Source organism: Primulina eburnea, chromosome 13 (assembly GCF_022965805.1).
Source record: "Primulina eburnea isolate SZY01 chromosome 13, ASM2296580v1, whole genome shotgun sequence".
Classification (NCBI taxonomy): domain Eukaryota; kingdom Viridiplantae; phylum Streptophyta; class Magnoliopsida; order Lamiales; family Gesneriaceae; genus Primulina; species Primulina eburnea.
The window spans coordinates 1,192,152-1,198,541 of NC_133113.1; positions in this window are offsets into that span (position 1 = coordinate 1,192,152).

Sequence of the window (6,390 nt, forward strand, 5' to 3'; positions counted from 1 at the left end):
ACTAGAGCCAGCAGCTACTGATAAGCTATCATGTTGTTCTGGTCTGCTGGTCTACTGGTTTTAGTTATCATCGTCACAAAAAAATTCATGTCTAACAATTTCCCCTTTGTGGTGATGCCAAAACCTAAACAGTAGAAAGTCGTTAAGTAAAACGGATAATCATTTAAACAAACGGATAATGTTAATAACACATTAAAGTAAACAAATCAATCGGTTCCAATGTCCCTGTAAATGATTTCTTCATTTTGAGGGTTTTGATCTCTTCTGTTAGAAGGTTCAGCCTCATCTTCTTTTTGCCTAACTCCTGCTTGATCCTATCTCCTCTATCTTCCCCCTTTTTGGCATCAGCGGCCACCACATGGGTAAAGAGATCATTCAGTCTGCCGGAAATATTTTGAATGCCATCGGTTAGCATTTCCAGATACGGGGTCTGAGAAGAGATGCGATTATCTAAGGCAGTGATAGATTGATTTTGAGAGTCAATCTTGGCATCCAAAAGTTCCACAGAAGTAGACAGTGATCGAAAGATATCATCATGCTCAGTAATTCGAGTGAGTATATCATTTTGAGCAAGCATGATGGCGTTGTGAGTCCTTGATACAGCTGATCTGAAAACGGAGGCTTCAGCATACATCTTGTCCGAGGTCTCTTAGTGAGATAGATGTATTTCCTCATTCGCTCTCGGAAAGATTTAGCACCACTGAATTCTGCAAGGTTTTCACAAGACATACGTTTTACTAAATCAGATATGTTGTTGAGGTCAGTTTGTAGACACTGAATCTGATGTTCGAGGTTGAATGCATCTGATTCCGGGGAAGGGGTTCGTTCAAGAATGCGTTGTTTGATCTCAGAAAGACGAGAATTCGTCGCAGTCAAAACAGGGAGGGAGACAGTCAACGCAGTAGAAACAGGAGGAGCATCTATTAATGCAGTAGAAGGAGCAGGGTCTGCTGTGCTTTCTGCTGGAAGTGCAGAAACAGTAGGATCAACAGCAACCAGAGGAAGAGTAGTATCTTCAGTAGGAATGGCCAAGTCAGAGGCCAAAGCTTCTTCCATAGGTACAGTAGCAGCCCGTGAAACTGAAGATGCTTCAATAGAAGGTGCAGAAGGCTGTTCCAGAAGAACGTTCATTTCTGCTTGATGTGCAGCAGAAAACAACTCTAGGTTCGGCAGTAAAGAAGTAGTATCTGGTTCTGCTACTTGTTGCCCTGGGGTAGGAGACCCAGAAGCCGGCAATTCCAAAGTGGTAGAGACAGTAGGGACAATCGATTCAATGACTTCCTCAACTGAAGCCAGTTCATGCACAGACAATAGTGATGAGGACTGAATGAGCCTAGTCGGAGATGCAGAAGTACTAAGAACAGCAGCCTTTGAGGAGGCTATAGTCCTTTCCTCAACTGTCTGATTCTGCTAAAAGATCGGGACAAGGCCAACATGATAAACAGTAGGCTCTCCAAAGCCTTGTTCTTGAGCAAGAAGTTGCTCACTCATCTGCTTTAATCTGTCAGATAGAATCAAAATAACATTTTGATCCTGAACAGCAGTAGGAACGGCAGGATCAAAATGCAATTGAAGAACTTTCAGAACTGATTCTAATTTCTGACATTTTAGCTGATCGAGGATGAAGTTCCTTCTGCGCAAGGCCTCGATGAAATTCTCTGTTTTTGCCAGCTGAAAAGTCCTCCTTTCTGCATTAATCATCTTGCTGTAATTCCCTTTTGTTTTGAAGTAGTCAAAAGAATGGAACAGTCGGACATTATGCCATTCATCAAAGAATTTTATGTCATCGTTTGCAGAGGTCTCAATCTCTGCTAGATGAAGATCAACGCCGGTAGTGACAGTGGTCTTGTGACCAAAAGTAGGTGGTTCTTCAACCATTTTCCCTTTGCCTTTGTCAGTAGAACACATTTTTATCTTGCTGAAAGTGTTCTTGTCGAGAGTTTTATACAATATATCCTTCGCCACATTATCAAGATTGGCCTTTTTCTTATCTTCACTGGTCCATTCACTTCTTGATTTTTCGACCATCTGTGGTGCACCGTCAGTAACAGCAACAGCTGTGTTAGGCTTTAAGATTTTCAGTGGACCATCTGTGATGACATACCATATGTCATCATCTTGTGCTGCAAGATGAGCTTGCATTCTTATCTTCCAGTCGTCAAAATCTTCCTTAGAGAACATAGGGATCTTGCTGAAGTGTGCCATTTGTTGTAGTTTTTCACAAACAAGAATAACCTGCTCTGATACCAATTGTTGGGGATCAAAGTTGAGTTTAGAGGGGGGGTGAATAACCTCTACTCGTTTTTCGTTCTGATGAGGTACTAAAATCCTGTTAAGGATAGTAGTTGATCTTGTGCAAATACTTTCACCTGATTACAGTAGAACAGTGCGGAAACAATCTGATGAAGTAGTTGGAAAAACAATAAAGCAGTAGACAGCAGTTGTTTATGGAAGTTCGAAGATAAACTCTTCTACGTCTCCCCTTCTTCTGTTTCCAGAAGGTATAACTAAAAGAGTTTGGATATTACAGTACAACACTTGTACACACCCACTTCAGAAGGAACTTACACATCAGCCTACTGAAACTCTTAGTTTCTCAACTCACAAAAAATGCGAAACACAAAACTCTTAGTTTCTAAAATCTCTTGTAACATATAATTTCTCAGTTCCCCACTTTCTTCATTTTAGTCTTCTTAAAAGACAATAAAAGCTTTAACTAAAGTTTGATTGCACATCCCTTAAAAAAATTGGTGTGAATGGTGAAGTCTTTTTTGTTTTACCTAAAATATTGTTGTTTTAAACTTCCTATCTTATTTTTAAAGGAATAAAATATTAATAATGTTGGATTAAAAATATCGCAGTTTTGGTGATAGCAAACAACATCGAGTTGTTTATAGTTCCAACTGCTATTTATTTGTATTTACAAGATTCTAGTTGTGTTGGGCTGCAGAAATGCTAAAAAGTATTGATTATAATGATAACAAAACTTGTTATTATGTTTAGGGGTGTTCATCGGTCGGTTCGGTTCGGTTTTCTGTTTTTTATTTCGGTTTTTTCGGTTTTCGGTTTTACAAATATATAATCCGATATCCGAACCATTTTTCTTCAGTTCGGTTCGGTTTTCTACCGAAATGGTTCGGTTATTTCGGTCGGTTATTTCGGTTTTGATACAATTATTTAACTTAATAATATAAATATATTATAAAATATAATATGTTATTTTTTTAAATGATTTCTTAGTAAAATATTTAAATATAAAGTACAAATGAATTACATAAACAACAATCAACTAAGTATTATTCAAAATAATTCTTCATTCACTAATATCATCTCAATAAATAATATAAAATAAAAATAACATTATTAATTTAATTAAATTTCGATTTTTTCGGTCGGTTCGGTTTTGACATTTATAATCCGAAACCGAACCAAATTCATTTCGATTTTAACATTTATATCCGAATTATAAAATTCGGTTTTCGGTTCGGTTTAGTGTTCGGTTTTTTCGGTTTGTTTTTTCGGTTTTATCCGAACTTTGAACACCCCTAATTATGTTGCTAACATAATTCATTAAATATGTAGTTGGTAGATGTCAAGTTGGAAGTAATAAGTTGCTGAAATATAATTTTATCACAACTTAGTTTATGGCAAGATAAAATTTTTTGATGATATCTCATTGCTCGATGATTAAAATGACAAGAAACGAACACGACTGAACAAAAAACTCAAATTGCTACTAGTCAAATTTCTGATCAGCTCAACCGATTCAAATGTTATATATGCAAAATAGTGGTTGCAAGATCGAGCTGGACGAAGCGGAAACAAAAACCCGATACTAGCTTGTTCATCTAAATGGAACAATTTAGCATGCGTTACAAAGCTAAGACCGTGATTTACAAATCATCTTCACAAATTGAAATCTGAATTGGTTCTTAAGATGGTGAAAAATGACGATGAAATTGTTGATTTTGCATTGAATAAGAAAGAGTTCCAACTTGTATATAGTATAGTATTTTGAGCATCTATATCTCATAAAAACTCTAATTGAGTGATTTTTTATTCTATGGAAAGCTAAAACTATACAAAATTCATGTTCATCACTTTATTCGGAGATCGATGAATCAAGATAAACAATCATCTCGACTTGGACCAGCTCAACTCAGACCAAGTTGATCAAATCAACGACAAGCTGATCAACCAGCTCGATGTGGAACAGCCAACAGACCAAGCAGATCAACCTTCTCGATTTGGAACAACCTGGTCGAAAATAAAATTAGCTCGATCTCAAAATATGTACAGCAACATGAATATGATTGTTTCAATATCATAAATCATATAAAACCTTTATAAACGATCATATCATATTTCAAAAATTCATATCATTCTTGGGGGCCATAAATACAAATATTTGAATATCATATCACAAGTAAATGAAGGGAGAGAATGAGGAAGAACAACTCAACCCAAAAAGAAATACCTCGAAGCATTTATTGAAAGGCTGGAGTATGTAAGGGAGTCTAAATAGAGTTATCACCATAGTGAGAAAATTTTCCTTATGTGCGATGATACATTTGAGAAAAATACATTGTAATGATATGCATTGTTGAAGCATTTTATGTGTTCTTTGAAATACTATAATGTTTCATACTAGGTCTTGATAAAGGCTTCAACCAAACTATTTTCATACATTCAACTTGTATTTTCAAATCATTTACAAAATGTTTAATTGGTTTTTTAGATGGTTATGTTGAGTTTATTCCACTCATTTTAGAATATAATTTTTTGATACTCAGTTCACTTTGAACATTTCAAGAACGAGCTATTGTAGCTCTCTAGAAGCAAAATATTTTTAAAAGTTTTTATTCAACCCCTCTAAACATATTTTTTATTTTAGCAACTTGGATGCTAAGTCAATCCAGATAGCCAACTCTTGAATATCATGCTGGGGTGAATAAACAGTTAGTCAGGTCCTATCTATCTATCAAGATCAAGTTGCTTCCAACACTTAAACCAGATTTCATAATTTAATTCAAGTTGTAGCTGGTACGCCTACAAAACAATTCAATCTGTACACATACCATGCCGACATTTCAGAAGATCACTTGACCAATCAATGTACATTATCCGACATCATTAGTTGTCCACGAATGTCTCCTAATAAGACAAAGATAAGCAGAGACATTTCTCTCTCATATATCGATTTTTCATAAGCTGATTATTGCTATATTTGGATACATGTCAAGATGCATTAACTGATGTGTACTATGAAAGGGGAAAAAAGATAAGACAATTTGTTTTGTGTCAGAAATCAGTACAAGTATTCATTTATTGAAGATTGACTGTTGAAGGAGTTCATCTTTATATGCCTGATTAAAGATTGAAGAAGACTATTGAAGCTCTCACAATCCACCTTATCAAAGATTTCGAACAATCTTTAGTGATCTATCTTTAAACTGCTCTTTTGCCACGCATATTGTTCATATTGATCATTTGGGATCAACTTGTGCTACCTAATCAACTTTAGCTGCTCAAGCTACTTAATTGAAGAGTTGTACTTATATCTGTATGTACCTAGGGTTCAATAAATATTTTGAGTTAGTGTGGTATAGAAGATATTAAGAATTTCAATTTAGGCATTGAATAAGTCCTAACTAAAATAGGTTTGTACAAAGAGTTTATAAATCAAAGCCTTTTAGTGGATTCATTCCTTGAATGGAAAAAAGGAAGACGCAGAAGAATATTGTCTTCGAACTTCCATATACTTTGTGTTATTTATTTTCAGTAATTTAGCTTCCATTTGTTTCTATATATTTGTTTGGTATCTGTGTTAAAAGTCTGTTAAAATGAATATGTATCATATCACTAGTCCAGCCGGATTTTTTCGCACTTGAAAAACCATTTTCAGTGTCTAGTTTCATCTAGCCGGTCTAGAAACAAGCATTAACAATTATTAAAATCAACTCAAGTTTCAAAGAAAAATTTAAAGAGTTTATGCATTCCCTCTACTCTATATTCGATCCTAACAAATAATGTAAGGCCTAGAGTATATTATCGGGTAATTTGCCATAATTAGAATAATTATTGAGTTGTAAATTAAAATAATTATCTATGCAAAATATTTTTTTGAAAGGTGTGTTAAAAAATATGTATTTTAGAATATTGGAGAAGTATATACGATATTAAAATACATATAGAGTATAAATAACACACGAGAGCAAAATATATTCAAAATCGGGATTAATGGGCTTGAGTTACTATTTTTAGTAACCAATTAATATTAAAATACATATATTACACACACCCATCAAAAGAGAAGTAAGAAGAAAGAAGACCCAAGCCCTTCCCTGTTTTCCCGTCACCCTTGTAGCAGCTGTCGTAGAATTGTTGTAT